Source organism: Mustelus asterias, chromosome 2, assembly GCF_964213995.1.
Source record: "Mustelus asterias chromosome 2, sMusAst1.hap1.1, whole genome shotgun sequence".
NCBI lineage: Eukaryota > Metazoa > Chordata > Chondrichthyes > Carcharhiniformes > Triakidae > Mustelus > Mustelus asterias.
The window spans coordinates 143,522,577-143,538,576 of record NC_135802.1 but is presented as its reverse complement, the minus strand read 5'-3'; positions in this window follow the sequence as shown (position 1 = coordinate 143,538,576).

Here is a 16,000-nt window from a genome sequence, read left to right as displayed (position 1 = left end):
AAATACATTGAAAAGTTTATTATTTCACAATTTTGCTGAATATTAAAAATATATATAAAGGCAGTTACTTTGCAACAGGTGTAAAGAAACCACAGTGTAGAAGCTCCTGCCTTCTTTCATATTTCTTCTTCAATGCTGCTTCTACAGGTGAAACTATACTTTCATAGTCTATATCTTGGAACTGCACATTGCTCTTAGCTTTGACAGGGGAAAAACATAAATTTAGTTCTGCTCCATTTCTTAATGTATCCATTCTACTTTGGTTATCTTCTACACATACATAAAGGAATAATATTACTTTATAAGTAGGTCTTGCTAAACTAATTCAAGATAAATAAACTATCCATGAAGGAAAACTGGAACAAGTATTCCTGTCTCACTTCTCGCTGGGCATCAAGTGAGACCACCATTAGGGCGCATTGTCTGCAATGACCTGAACCAAGTTCCAGTCACTATCCTACACCTGTTGCTTCCTGGCACAAACCAACATCCCAATGTAGCCATGTGCCTAGAAATGGCACCTGATGCACAGGAATGACAAATGGTTTGGAACCTTCTGTTGCAGCCAGAAGAATATTGATGCATCCTGACTGTTTCCCTCAATGCAACTCACTCCTCAAGAAATAGCAAAGTATAGTCAATCCAAATAATGCCATTGCGGATGACACAGTGGTTAGCACCACTGCCTTACAGTGCCAGCGTTCAATTCCAGCCTCGGGTGACTGTATGGAGTTTGCATGTTCTCCCCATTGTCTGCGTGGGTTTCCTCCGCGTGCTCCGGTTTCCTCCCACAGTCCAAAGATGTGCGGATTAGATGGATTGGCCATGCTAAATTGCCCCTTAGTGTCAGGGGGACTAGCTAGGGTAAATGCATGGGGTTGTGGGGATAGGACCTGGGTGGGAATCTGGTCAGTGCAAACTCAATGGGCCAAATGGGCTCCTTCTGCACTGTGGGGATTCTATGATTCCATGAAATGGTAAAAAGAGACACAAAATAAAACTTAAAGTGACATTTTTGCTTTATAAGTGAAACAACTCTTTTTCTCCCACCCCAAAAATTTGGGGATCAGAGGTCTCAGCACAAGAACTACCACAAAATACTTTGATAATCCTACATTTGAGTGCCTTTCTCACAATTACCAGGGAAGAGGGGTGAGAGAAAACTCTGCCCATCTTCATAGCATGCTGCTCTTCCCTTTTCTGTCCCATCATTCATTCATTTGTTCCCACCACACACCTCCCCCATTGCCAGCTGGAATTCCAAGCCAAACGTAAAGGGGGCATAAAGCTGGTATCATGGGTCTGTCCCTGCAAACTTGTTCTTTTCCTTGCACCTAGGAAACAAACATTCCCCAGGCGCACTGGATCAGATTGTTTGCCACATACTTCTATTAGATTTTGCATTTTTTGCCTGGTGCACAATCTTTCATAAGACAGTTTAAAAACAAAATCACAAAAACACACAAGCTATGTTGTACACTTCAACCTTCCACGTGCCACAGAGTTAGCTATGATCAATGGGCTAAAACCACGAGGGTACGTATACTCCCTTTGAGATTTTTATCATGATGAAGTTTCCACACCCAGAAAGTGAGTTGGTTTTTCTTTGTGTAAAATGTTAGCTTTGCACTTTTCTTACATCCATGCAGAAAGTCTGAATCTATTAATAATACAGAGGACACTCAGACCTAATTAAAATGTTCAGATGCTAAATTTCCACAGCCCTCAAACAGCAATTAGATTGGGGAAGGAGTGCAATTGGAGGCAAGTTCTGATTAAACTAAGTCCCCATCCATTGTTCTACTTGTAAAAATCTCCAGCTGAAAATGAGGAGGGGCGGGTAGGTAAGGCAAATAGATGCCCATCAACAAATGGTACATTGTGACATGATGTAAATGAGCAATGTTCTAGAAAATATATTTCCTCCTCGTTGCATTCACTACAATGAACTCTAGGGGGCACAGGCGTCTCCCTAACATCCAGCAATCCAAAACACCAGAAGTCACCCTGCAATTAATCAAAGAGCAGTCGATTGTTGGACTAAATTTTGTCTATTGGAAGTCTGGACACTTGACCTTTCCTCCAATGCTCGCACACCCCAACTCCAACCTTCCAATGGGAGCAAGGAGTTGGGGGCAGAATGGTGGCATAGTGGTTAGCACTGCTGCCTTCACAGTGCCAGGGGTCCCAGGTTCAATTCTGGCCTTGGGTCAATGTCTGCATGGGTTTTCTCTGGGTGCTCCAGTTTCCTCCCACACTCAAAAGATGTGTGGGTTAGGTTGATTGGCCATGCTAACTTGACCCTAGTGTCAGGGGAATTAGCAGGATAAATGTGTGCAGTTGCAGGAATAGGGTCTGGGTGGGATTATGGATTGTACAGACTCAATGGGCCGAATGGCCTCCTTCTGTAGTGGAGGGATTCTAAGTTATGCTTTGAATGGATTTGATTTGATTTATTATTGTCACATGTATTAATACACAGTGAAAAGTATTGTTTCTTGCACGCTATATAGACAAAACATACCGTTCATAGAGAAGGAAACAAGAGAATGCAAAATGTAGTATTACAGTCATAGATAGGGTGAAGAGAAAGATCAGCTTAATGCAAGGTAAGTCCATTCAAAAGTCTGACAGCAGCAGGGAAGAAGCTGTTCTTGAGTCAGTTGGTATGTGACCTCAGACTTTCGCATCTTTTTCCTGAAGACTGTCCAGGGTGCATGGGGTCCTTAATTATGCTTTGCCGAGGCAGCGGGAAGTACAGACAGAGTCAATGGATGGGAGGCTGGTTTGCGTGATGTATTGGATGGACTACATTCACAACCTTTTGTAGTTCCTTGCGGTCTTGGGCAGAGCAGGAGCCATACCAAGCTGTGATACAACCAGAAAGAATGCTTTCTATGGTGCATCTGTAAAAGTTGGTGAGAGTTGTAGCTGACATGCCAAATTTCCTTAGTCTTCTGAGAAAGTAGAGGCTTTCTTAACTGTAGTGTCGGCATGGGGGGACCAGGACAGGTTGTTGGTAATCTGGACACCTAAAAACTTGAAGCTCTCAACCCTTTCTACTTTGTCCCCGTTGATGTTGATGTGACCCCCAAGATATGTAAATGCCACTATCCTGAAAGTGGACTGGGTTCAGATGAAAGCCTCCACGGAAAATTCAGGGCCATGGCCTTCTATTAGCTTGTAAAACTGTCATGTTAATATCAGTTCCTAAACCAAAATTTGGAATGACAAGTTATATTCAATACTTAATATTGATTTCAAATTAATGAGTGAGGAAGGGGTAGAACTGGCTGAAGTACAACATTGCTGATGTTATTTTGTTCAATGTAAAATAAGTAGATCTGTATATTTGCACTTTCTAAACACAAACCATCGTGTGCTTTTGTGGCAAAGCATTGCTTTACAAAGTTGAAAAGCTGAAGGTCCTTCTCTTTCAGAATCTGTTCTTGAACAACTGGTCTTCTAAATAAATCTGCCATTCTGAATTCAGAAGTCTCGCTTGGCAACCTATCTGCAAATATTTAAAAAAATATTTTAATGTGATTTCCAATTGTAAGACAAAGTTTACCAAGGAATGAAAGATTAGTAGACCTCAAATGCTAATTATTGAGCTCCTTCTAACAACAACTACAAAATGTTGTACAACGTGCCACACATCGTATGACAAAGGTTCAACCCCCTTATATAAAATTCTGTAGAAACTTCAAGAGATTTACATTCTACAAGGTTAGTCAACCTCTGCCCATTCTAATGTGAACAGGACATTGTTTCAGCCTCATTATTACTTCTTTGGGTTCTAATTCTAGTAAGAAGTTTAACAACACCAGGTTAAAGTCCAACAGGTTTATTTGGTAGCAAAAGCCACACAAGCTTTCGAGGCTCTGAGCCCCTTCTTCAGGTGAGTGGGAATTCTGTTCACAAACAGAACTTATAAGACACAGACTCAATTTACATGAATAATGGTTGGAATGCGAATACTTACAACTAATCCAGTCTTTAAGAAACAAAACAATGGGAGTGGAGAGAGCATCAAGACAGGCTAAAAAGATGTGTATTGTCTCCAGACAAGACAGCCAGTGAAACTCTGCAGGTCCACGCAACTGTGGGAGTTACAAATAGTGTGACATAAATTCTGATTCTAGGATCGCATGATAAAGACTCAGGAGGAAAAAAGCAGAAATATTTATGTGAAATAGTGTGACATAAACCCAATATCCCGGTTGAGGCCGTCCTTGTGTGTGCGGAACCTGGCTATCAGTTTCTGCTCCGCGACTCTGCGCTGTCGTGTGTCGCGAAGGCCGCCTTGGAGAACGCTTACCCGAATATCAGAGGCCGAATGCCCGTGACCGCTGAAGTGCTCCCCAACAGGAAGAGAACAGTCTTGCCTGGTGATTGTCGAGCGGTGTTCATTCATCCGTTGTCGCAGCGTCTGCATAGTTCAGAGCCTCGAAAGCTTGTGTGGCTTTTGCTACCAAATAAACCTGTTGGACTTTAACCTGGTGTTGTTAAACTTCTTACTGTGTTTACCCCAGTCCAACGCCGGCATCTCCACATTCTAATTCTAGGCCAGGGGGATCGGAAAACCTAGGTGGAAGGAGCTCTGTATATGGAAGTTGACTTTCCTTCATAGAATGAGGCCTAATTGTGCGTTGGCCGTGACTGGCTGGAACCCGAAGGAGAGGTCAGGGGTTGTTCATAAGGTTTATTGCTGATACTCAGACTACATCCAACCGTTCATTAAAAAAATGTTACCTAAAAAAAAGCAAACACAGATTGGGCCACCACTTTGTGGAACACACCGGTACAGTTCACAAATATGATCCCAAGCTTCTAGTCATTTACATCTTCACTCCCGCTCTGACATCTTTGTCCTCAGACTCCTGGATTATTCCAGTGAAGCTCAATGTAAACTTTCAAATAGGCACTTCGAACCTTCCAGACTCAATAATGAGTTCAACAATTTCAGACCTTAGACACTGCTCCTGTGTATTTTGTTTTTGAACAGCAGCTGATGATAAGGATTCTGCTTTCACCATGTACACCTCCTCCACATGTATCTTTTGTTTTTTTATTCTCCAATTACCATGCCTTTTGCCTTTGAAATAGGGATGGTAGGGCTAGCATTAGTAGGGCTAGCATTAAAATGCTTTACTAATCTTAAAATAAGCAATGTAGTTATGAGGGTTCCTTTCCTAGGCGTAGTGGGATACTTGACCAAAGGAGATGCTAGCTCAGCAGCTAGCAATAACCTGTGTAAACATATTACTCATTGCTATACAGAGAAAGGAGATGAGGGGAACTGAAGGCCAGACAAGATGGTTGAGTCATCCCGGGAACTAGTAGATCCAAGGCTGAAGGTTGAGAAAACTGGAATCATCTGCTGGGCTGGTATGATCCAGGTCACTGATGGAATAGCATGGTTAAGGATTAATGACTGTTGCGAAGTATAACGAAAGCCGGAAGATAAAAATTAGAAATATGTTCTGCAAATTCGGTATCATTGAAAGGTTCTTTGGGTCTGAGATTTTCTCCCTTCCATTTACTAGAATATCTTTGCTTATTTAATCGAGAGTGGCTGACTTTTCACACAATATCTTGCATCATAATCCTTTTGCTCATTTAATCTCTCTTGCCTTCCATCTCGTCACAGACCTTCAGTTTTACTCTTGAATCACCTCTCTTCCTCTGTATTTGTTTAAAGCCTGCTGCACTTCTGACATACCCCAATTCTGATCTAAAACTTCTAACTGTTATTAATCGGTAGCTAAGTAATCCCACTGCCTGGACAGAAAATAAGACCCAAACATGGCCTGTCAGGAAGTGGAACAAGCGGTGGCATTTTAATGGCGATGGGGCAATTAAGAGACCACCATTGAGATTGCTGTCCAATTAAACACAGTGCGCTCACCCACAACCTCCCCCCCACTCCCCCCCCCCCCTCATCAGAGGGCCAGCAGCTTAGAAGTCTTGGCATTAACATCGTTAGTGATGTCCACTGCTGAAGCTGCTGCATGAAGAGGGCATCTCAATGCCAAGACTCACTTGAAGAGAAAACGAGTTTTCTCTTTAACCACAGTGGTCAGCACTGCTGCCTCACAGCTCCAGGGACCTGGGTTCGATTCCCGGCTTGGGTCACTGTGTGTGTGGAGTTTGCACGTTCTCCCCGTGTCTGAGTGGGTTTTCTCCGGGTGCTCCGGTTTCGTCCCACAGTCCGAAGATGTGCGGGTTAGATGCATTGGCCATGCTAAATTGCCCCTTAGTGTCTAGGGAAGCATAGGTTAGAGGAATTAGCGGGGTAAATATATGGGATTACGGGGATAGGGCCTGGGTGAGACTGTTGTCGGTGCAGACTCGATGGGCCGAATGGCCTCCTTCTGCACTGTAGGGTTTCTATGGTTCTTTCTATGAACCTGTCAGGCTCTGCGATCAGCGAGGAACTTGCTCTATTGGTGCCAGTGCTACCAGGGAAACAGTCATTGCCCTTCTAACGGGCCAGGAAGCGGGCATGAAGGAGTCTCCCCCAACTCCGCCCCCACCCACCCTACCCCAGACATCCACTGCGAGACCGTCGGTATTTACCTTGTAGTCTCTACACACAGCAGCAGCCCCATCCAAATCGACAAAAGTGTCAGCGGAGGAAGGCTGGAGATGGCCCTGGCGTGACTGTCACTATTGTGACTGCCACAGCGGGCAGCTGTACCACTGTGATTCCTACCCTGGCGAAATGCCATGACAGCAGTGAGATGGAGGGCTTCTTCCACTGTGATTTTACCAACCCTGCCACCTCCCAAACCCATCTCCATAGGGCTAATAAAATCCAGCCCTTTGACTCTGTTTCCTTCTCTCTCCACAGACGCTGCCAGACCCACTGAGCATTTTCAGTATATTTCTCTGCCTTTATTTCTTTTATGGAGCAGGTCTGCTTAGATATTCACTTGGAAACAGCTTTTGCCTCCCGAGATCTGACAAGTCACCCTTCCACGTGCCACTAAAACCAACTCACGGTGTCTTTTAGCCTGGACCCCTGTGGACACCCACAGTAACAATCGGTATTGGTCAATACTGGACCAGGATTTTACCCTGCAGTTCATTAATCTTCGCATATCTTCCAGTTTACAGAGCACACCTCCAAACATCATTGTGACTTCCTAGGTTAAAAGTTGATCCTAGCCTCGGGCAGGGCAGGTCATTTCCCCGCGCAGTTATTGTAAATGCCTACCTGTCTGGAGGGAAAACCACACGGGAAGTAAAATGAAAACGTTGCTATTACACAGAGTGCTCTGAGCCGTTAACCCCGCGCGTCCAGAATGTCGGGGGACACGCGTCTTCTGAGCTTAACTTTGGCTGCGGACCATCGCTCTGCCTTTGTCACTGAGCTGGAGGAGCGAGGGTTCCACTCCATAAAGCAACTGAAACTGCATCAGCAGTGACAGCAACAATGAGGAGGCATCACTCATAGAATCATCGAATCCCTGCAGGGCAGGAGGAGGCCATTCAGCCCATTGAGCCTGCACTAACAATCCCACCCAGGCCCTATCCCCATAACCCTACCTTGCTAACCCTCCTGGCACTAACAGGCTAAATAATTTAGCATGGCCAATCCACCTAACCCGCTCATTTTTGGACTGTGGGAGGAATGGTGGCACAGTGGTTAGCACTGTTGCCTCACAGCGCCAGGGACCCGGGTTCGATTCCCGGCTTGGCTCACCATCTGTGTGGAGTTTGCACATTCTCCCCGTGTCTGCATGGGTTTCCTCCAGGTGCTCCAGTTCCCTCCAAAGATGTGTGGGTTAAGTGGATTGGCCATGCTAAATTGCCCCTTAGTGTCGGGGGACTGGCTAGGGTAAATACATGGGGCTATGGGGATAGGGCCTGGGTGGGATTGTAGTCAGTGCAACTTGATGGCCCGAATGGCCTCCTTCTGCACTGTAGGGATTCTATGAAACTGAAGCACCCGGAGGAACCCCACACAGACACGGTGACACAGTGGTTAGCACTGCTGCCTCACAGCTCCAGGAACTCAGGTTCGATTCCAGGCTTGGGTCACTGTATGTGCAGAGTCTGCAAGTTCTCCCCGTGTCTGTGTAGGTTCCCTCCGGGTGTTTCGATTTCCTCCCACAGTTTCGATTTCCTCCGGGTGTTTCGATTTCCTCCCACAGTCCAAAACATGTGTTGTTTAGGTGCATTGGCCATGCTAAATTCTCTCTCCGTGTACCCAAACAGGTGCCGGAGTGTGGCAATTTAGCATGGCCAATCCAACTAACCCGCACATCTTTGGACTGTGGAAGGAAACTGGAGCACCTGGAGGAAACCCACACAGACACGGGAAGAATGTGCAAACTCCACACAGTGACCCAAGCCGGGAATTGAATCCGGGTCCCTGGCACTGTGAGGCAGCAATGCTACCACTGTGCCGCCCTTTGAAGTGCTCTTTGAAACTCTTGAGTATCGATTGTGTCCGGTCAACCTAAGCATTCCTGCCTCTCAGCAAGCAGGCAGGTGGTCAGAGAATTCTAGGGTGCAAGAGGAGGCCATTGGGTCCATTGTGCCTGCACCGGCTTTCCCGTGGGCATTATGACTTTGTGTCATCCCCCTGCCTTTTCCCTGCACATTGTTTCTATTCAAGTAATCATCTAATGCCCTCTTGAGTGCCTCGATTCACCCAGCCACCATCACACTTCCAGGCAGTGTATTCCAGACCCCAACCACTCGCTGTGTGACAGTAATCTGTGATGCCACCCTCCCAACCCCCCAAAAAGACTCCTTAATGCCTCATCCATATGCTTCCAGACTGTTGTAATCGAGCACTGATTGAGTAGATTGCTATTTATATGGAAGCCTTTAGATCTGAAATTACTGATTTTTGTTAATAACAAAAAAAGCCACGATTCCAGTCTGAATCTCCATTTATGTACAGTTTCTTCCTCCTTTTTCCATGTACTCTCCCAGTTTACTGGATTCCTTGTTTTATTTCATTTGTTGATTCTGCTCCATTCTGCCTTTCTACAGAAGTTTGTACGTTCTCCCTGTGTCTGCGTGGGTAGTGCCCCAGTTTCCTCCCACAGTCCAATAATGTGCAGGTTAGGTGGCTTGGCCATGCTATATTACCCCTTAGTGTCCCAAGCTGTGTAGGTCAGGGGGATTAGGGAGATTAGCTCAGGGAGGTAAATATGTATGGTTATGGGGATAGGACATGAGGGTGGGCCTCGGTAAGATACTCTGTCAGAGAGTCGGTGCATACCCGATGGGCCGAATGGTCTCTTTCTGCACTGTAGAAATTTTATGATTCTATGAATTTGTGCGCATCTGCATTAGTTGAGCAGGTTACTATCTGCATACTGTTTTTTTAGGTGGCCAGAATATTCTGTGAATCTGTGGTTTGCGATACTTGTGAAAAGCTGCAAAATGAAATGGGAGTATAATTATAACCTGAAGTGCACAAAACACTAACCCACTCGCTGAGCTTCACAATGCGGACAGTTATGGGATCAGAGATAGCAGTCACTGGCGGGCTCGAACCCTGACTGATAACTCCAGGATCGAAACATGCCACAGTATTTATTAGGAGGCGCAGGAAAAAAGGTGACACAAAAGCAATCTGTACTGGCCTTCTGGTCTTTGTGATGTTCATCTAACACAGCACTGAGTCTAGGTGCTGCTGATGTTAGAGATCAAAGGGATGATAAAGTTGAGATGTGCATTTTTCTGCTTGTTGAAGATTGAATAGGCATCTGGTGGAAAGTTGTGTGGTTTAAAGCTTTGTTGAGGAGAAAGAAACCACAAAAAATAACAACTGTCAACACAAAGTTATATTGAGTACAAAAGGTTAGAGGTACACCATAAAGGTGCAAATATAATTGGTCGACTTAATACTGTTCATTGTTATATCTTCGGCAAGTAACCCAGAGTGGAAAGGTTTGCGGTTTAAAATATAAGACCTTAAGACCATAAGATATAGGAGCAGAATTAAGCCACTTGACCCATCGAGTCTGCTCTGCCATTCAATCATAGTTGATATTTTTCTCATCCCCATTCTCCTGCCTTTTCCCTATAACCCCGGATCCCCTTATTAATCAAGAACCTAGCTATCTTTGTCTTAAAGACACTCAATGACCTGGCCTCCACAGCCTTCTGCAGCAAAGAGGTCCACAGATAGCTCAGACTTGTGATACCTGTTCAGAGCAGCGTCCTTCAAGCAACAAGAATTAATTAGACATTTGGATTTGAGATTGCACTATGATGTACATTAATGCCTTCGCACTTTGCTCCGGATATTTTGTTAATTCTGCAAACTTCAGACAATAGACATGGCTGTTACTTTCAATTGCAAACAGTACTTGAAATTAATGGCATTCAGATTTATTTTTTTGTCCGTTGAAAGTGGACACTGCTATCAAACTGGAAATTTACATTTTATAATATTGTCTTAGGTACAGGAGCTGGCAATCCAATTTAGTGAATGCGAAAATTATTGCACCTAACAAGGTATTTGCCATTAGTTCATCATTACATCTAAAAACCTGCTAAAATAGAGATTACAAAACCACAGTACGCTTCTTTGTATTTCCTGTTTCATAGATTGTAAAGATATAGAGCTGGTGTTCAGAATGGGGCTCTGTATTTTTGACACAGGCACTTTATGCTGCAGTTAAACTTACAAATGAGGCAAATCGTTGTCTACGTGTAATTGGTAAATCTATTTATAATCTTCCAAAATTTAGTTCTTTTACCATTAACAATTACTTATGCCATCAGTAGGAAAATAACTTTTTTGTAAGCACTGGGGGAAGTTATGTTAAACCACAATATGTGTGCGGTTGAATGTGCGGGTATCAAGCCTGACAAAAGTGGTTAGACTACTATAGTGCAAGAAGACGCCTACCCTCCATGGATCAATTTAATATAGCTCCCAGTCCAGAACTGAGGTTTGGCTGAAATTGAAAATGCTCTTTGATAGTTCGCTAAAAACCGTGAGCATATCTGAATTTAATTCTGTAACATTGTGAAAACTGTGAATCCTTTTATGTCTGTTCCTTTTTCTCCCAAGTTTAGCCTTACAGCTTTGTAGAAATGACAGCCCATTTTGAGGTCCAACTCCAGTCTCTGACTGGAAGACACATGGCACATGATCTTTACCCTCACAGAGATGGGGAACTACTATAGGCGAAGGGGGCTTCCCCTAATTTTTTCTCCCTATTATTAAACATGCTGGGGAAGTGCAAGTCCATTTGAGGTCTAAAACATGAGACTTTGTCATAGTTTTACAAGACAGTAAATCACCGGCTATGTCGGGGTAGGGTCCAAATAATATTTTCCTTTTCTTCTTGTTCTTCTTTATAAATTTTCTGTTTATTTGATTTCTTGTTAATTGCTTCAATCGTGTTCTTTTGCTTTGTCCATTCTCTTGATGCATGGTGGCACAGTGGTTAGCACTGCTGTCCCACAGCACCAGGGACCCGGATTCAATTCTGGCCTTGGGTGACTGTCTGCGTGGACTTTGCACATTCTCCCCATGAGTGCTGGGTTTCCACCAGGTGCTCCGGTTTCCTCTCACAGTCCAAAGATTTGCAGGTTAAGTAGATTGGCCATCCTAAATTGCCCCTTAGATGTATAGATTAGGGGAATTAGTGGGATAATTATGTAGGGTTACGGACTTAGATCCCGGATGAGGTGCTCTGTCAGAGAGTCGATGTAGACTCTGTGGGCCGTAGGGATTCTATAATCCTATGCTTAATCTCTTTGCACACTCTCTTTGATTTATCCATCACTTACCCTCTTTGACTTTCCTTACCTTTCATAGTTTATTTTGTTTCCATTTTCTAATTTTACTTGTTTCAACTTTCTGTTTCACAGCTATGTTTCCACAAGAAGGATTCATGCTCAATTTATTCTTACTGTTTGTTCTTGACTTCAGGATTTCATAAAAGGTCAAACTTGCACAGACACAGGCTTTTAGGCTGAACCACAAACAACTTTCCTGATGCCCTTATGGAAGAGCTCTGAACTAGTGCAATGACGCCACGCAACAGTCGGAACAGCGACTTATTAATAAAAACCACAGGCAAAATCCTGCATTTCTGCCCAAACCTCCACTCCAACCCCCTCAGGATTTAGTTGCAATCCTTACACTGTCTTTAAACCTCAGCCTCAATATCCTTCGGATCGAGCTGACAATCCCCACACAGTTGGTCATTCCAGCAGGAGCTGTAAGTCACGAATCAGGGTGACTGTTCTTGACCCTCCTTGGTGACTACAATGCAAAACTCAACTGTCTTGCCCTTTTTAATTACAAAATCTTTTATCAAAAATATCAAAGCATATCCTGTTTGAATGGTCAGTGCTTAGCACATTTTGATCTCTTAGTCTGGTTCCTGCTTTAGTCCAGACAAACCATTCATCATGATGTTGTTTCCACATCCAGAACAGTGGACCCCATGCAGGTGTGATATCTCTGGTGCTCAAGTTGATATGTAGATATTGACTCTGCACTGACATTATTTACCACTATTAGCTCGCTAATCCCATTTTCTTGCACTTGTCCCATATACTTGAATATTATCATATTATGAACTTGATGAAGTCCATTTCTCCCTAGCTGTTGTCAATCTTTGTACAGTGGTTGATGTCGGGGGCTCTGATGGCCTCCCAGTTTCTTTAATGGTCTGATGGCCACTGTTTTGTCTTTGAGACAGTAATGTCCCAGTCACTTTGTTTCGCTATCAACATGTCTCTACTTTCTATGCCTCTACTTACTCAGAAGACTAAGGAAATTTGGCATGTCAACTACAGATGCACCATAGAAAGCATTCTTTCTGGTTGTACCACAGCTGGGTATGGCTCCTGCTCTGTCCAAGATCGCAAGAAACTACAATAGGTCGTGAATATAGCCCAATCCATCACACAAACCAGCCTCTCATTGACTCTGTCTACATTTCCCGTGCGTCAGCAAAGCAAGCAGCATAATTCATGCACCCCGACATACTCTGTTCCACCTTCTGCCATCGGGAAAAAGATACAAAAGTCTGAGGACACATACCAACTGACTCAAGAACAGCTTCTTCCCTGCTGTCACCAGACTTTTGAATGCACCTACCTTGCATTAAGTTGATCTTTCTCTGCACCTTAGCTATGACTGTAACACTACATTCTGCACTCTCTCATTTCCTTCTCCTTGTCTGTATAGTAGGCAAAAAACAATACTTTTCACTGTATACCAATACATGTGACAATAATAAATCGAATCAAATCAAAACATGTTTTGAAGATTAACCCCTCACAGTACACTTGTTTTCAGTAATTATGTCCATGAAGCTTTTGGGGTTTTATATTTAATAAAAGTCCAGTTGGAGGTGATTCCAATCCTACAGTATGTCCTGAGAGGCCTGCTTCATGCTGTGGTATTTATACTAACGTACATTCAATCTGATCCAATCTGCTTGCTGGATTTCGCAAAGTCTTCAGAGGGTGAGGGAGGGAGAGAACGTCTACAGCTTTTTCCATTGTGAAAAAATACTTTAAAAATTTTGATTTGATTTATTATTGTCACATGCATTGGTATACCATGAAAAGTATTGTTTCTTACGCACTATACAGACAAAGCATACCGTACTTTGAAGGAAAGGCAAGAGTGCAGAATGTAGTGTGACAGTCATAGCTAGGGTGTAGAGAAAGGTCAACTTAATGCGAAGTAGGTCCATTCAAAAATCTGATGGAGAAGCTGTTCTTGAGTCGGTTAGTACGTGACCTCAGACTTTTGTATCTTTTTGCAGACGGAAGAAGGTGGAAGAGAGTGTGTCCGGGGTGCATGGGATCCTTAATTATGTTGGCTGTTTTTCTGAGGCAGCGGGAAGTGTAGACAGTGTCAATGGATGGGAGGCTGGTTTGAGTGATGGACTGGACTACATGCACAACCCTTTGTAGTTTTATTGGAATTTCATTGGATCCCTGCTGAATTCAATGGCTGAATAGAAGCTTCAATCATCAACTGCACCCTGTAATGTTTTATTGAAGCAGACCCATATTGCTGAAGCTTTCATGTGTGCTTCTTCATTTGACCAATCTGATCTGATAACCTTTCCAAGGGGAAGTTACAATTTCTGCTGAAGATCTCTGTGGCTTCAGTCTGAACGCTCGGGAATACATCAAATACTGACATAATGAGCTTTGTCATGAGTGACTGCAGCATAGATGTCCTTTGTGCTGCCCCTTGCTCCCAGCCCAAGTGTATTTTTTATCAGTAAGCAGTTTTAAAAAGAATTGAAACATTTGAGAGAAGGCAAACCAATCATCCAGTGGTGGTAGCATTTGCCTGTAGATTCCTAATTTAAACCTAGTCGTTAGCCGTTTGCTTACTCAACCTTTCAGAGAGAGAGAAACTTGTGAGATATTGTCGTCATGAAGAGCAAAGATAGCAAGAGAGACTGGAATAAGTAAACATTAAAGGAAGAAAATCTGTCTAATAATGTGGGAATTAGGAGAGTTTCTATTGTGACAGGTTTACTTTTAAACTTGGAGATAAGTATTTCAGTGCGTTAAATAAAACTTGCATTTATATGTCACCTTTCATGACCATGGAAGTACTTTTAGAAGTTTGGGGCGAGGTCTTACTGGCCGTATATGGCACACTCCTGCTGCAGCGAAGTCGGAGTATTTGGCGCCCAGCCAAATTTCGGTTCACTGCAGCGGGATGGTGTTGTGGGGTAATCGAGGTGACCAATACTGTCAAGTAATCTCAGACAATACAAGACTCACGAAATCAGTATTTCTGTATTAAAGATATAACTTTATTAAACCAGCAGCTGCCAGGAGATCATCAAAGGGTTAAGCAGCTCTGGCATAGCTAAATCTCCGATAAATCTAACAATACCATTAAAAATCAGATCAATTATCATTTTTTTTATCAATCATTCCCGCCTTACAGTAACTTTAAATCAACCATCTTCAAGATACACAAATCAACAATAATAACAGTCAAATATTCTGGCCAATTGCATTCTGCTCCTCAACATAACGGTATTTTATTAGTCCGTGAAATCCGGAAGCTGACTCCTGATTTGACTGACCCCTCAACCCTGGCTGCCTAAACCCTAAGATGCTCAGCCCAAAGTTCAAATTCTCGATCTCACAGGTTCTCTTAGAGTTCACTGTCCAACCGGACAAACGCGTGACACCACATCTGGGCACCAGTCCATCTCGTCTGGACTGCAAATAAGCCCTATTCATAATGTGTGATAAAATGTTCTAACTGTTCTCCCATCTGAAATTTTAGCTGATAACTCTTGCATATTTCCAAGGTTCAAATATTCTCCTGAAATATGGCTTGCCCTAATGACCTTTACCTTGATGCCTTGTGGTAAAATGCTTTTGACCAAAGTGAACAATATTCCTTAAAATTAATAATAATACATTTAAAGTATCAGCATTATGTTTTACAATCATTATCACTCGTTTGAATCAATTCATGCATCTTGTATGTATAAATCGCTCCTTATTAGCTTGTTTTAAAGTCATTTAACTGAATACTGCTAGTTCTGTCAGAAACTTAACATGTATTGATTTAAAGTCTCCCTAGTCTATTTCCCCACTTCAGATGGGAAAAACCTGCCGGTGGGAGCGGCTGTAACATTCCAGCCTTGGTCACTGTCGCCATACACAAAGTTGCACCAATGGCAGTAATGATAATGACCAGACAATCTGTTTGTGTGATGTTGATTAAGGGGTAAATTTTGACCCACCCCTGTTGATGTCCACCTGAGAGGGCAGATGAGGCCTCGATTTAATGTCTCATTTAAAAAGTAGCATCGCCGACAGCGCAACACTCCCTCAGTACTATACTAGGAGTGCCAGGTTTGATTTTCTATGACATGTCTCAGAGGTGAGAGCGCTGCCAACTGAGACATGGGTGGCACACAGTGCAGGAAGGTAAACATACCCAGTCACTGACATGTACCAGTCTTTCATTAGCACATGGCTGCATATGTAGCACTCTACAGCTTAA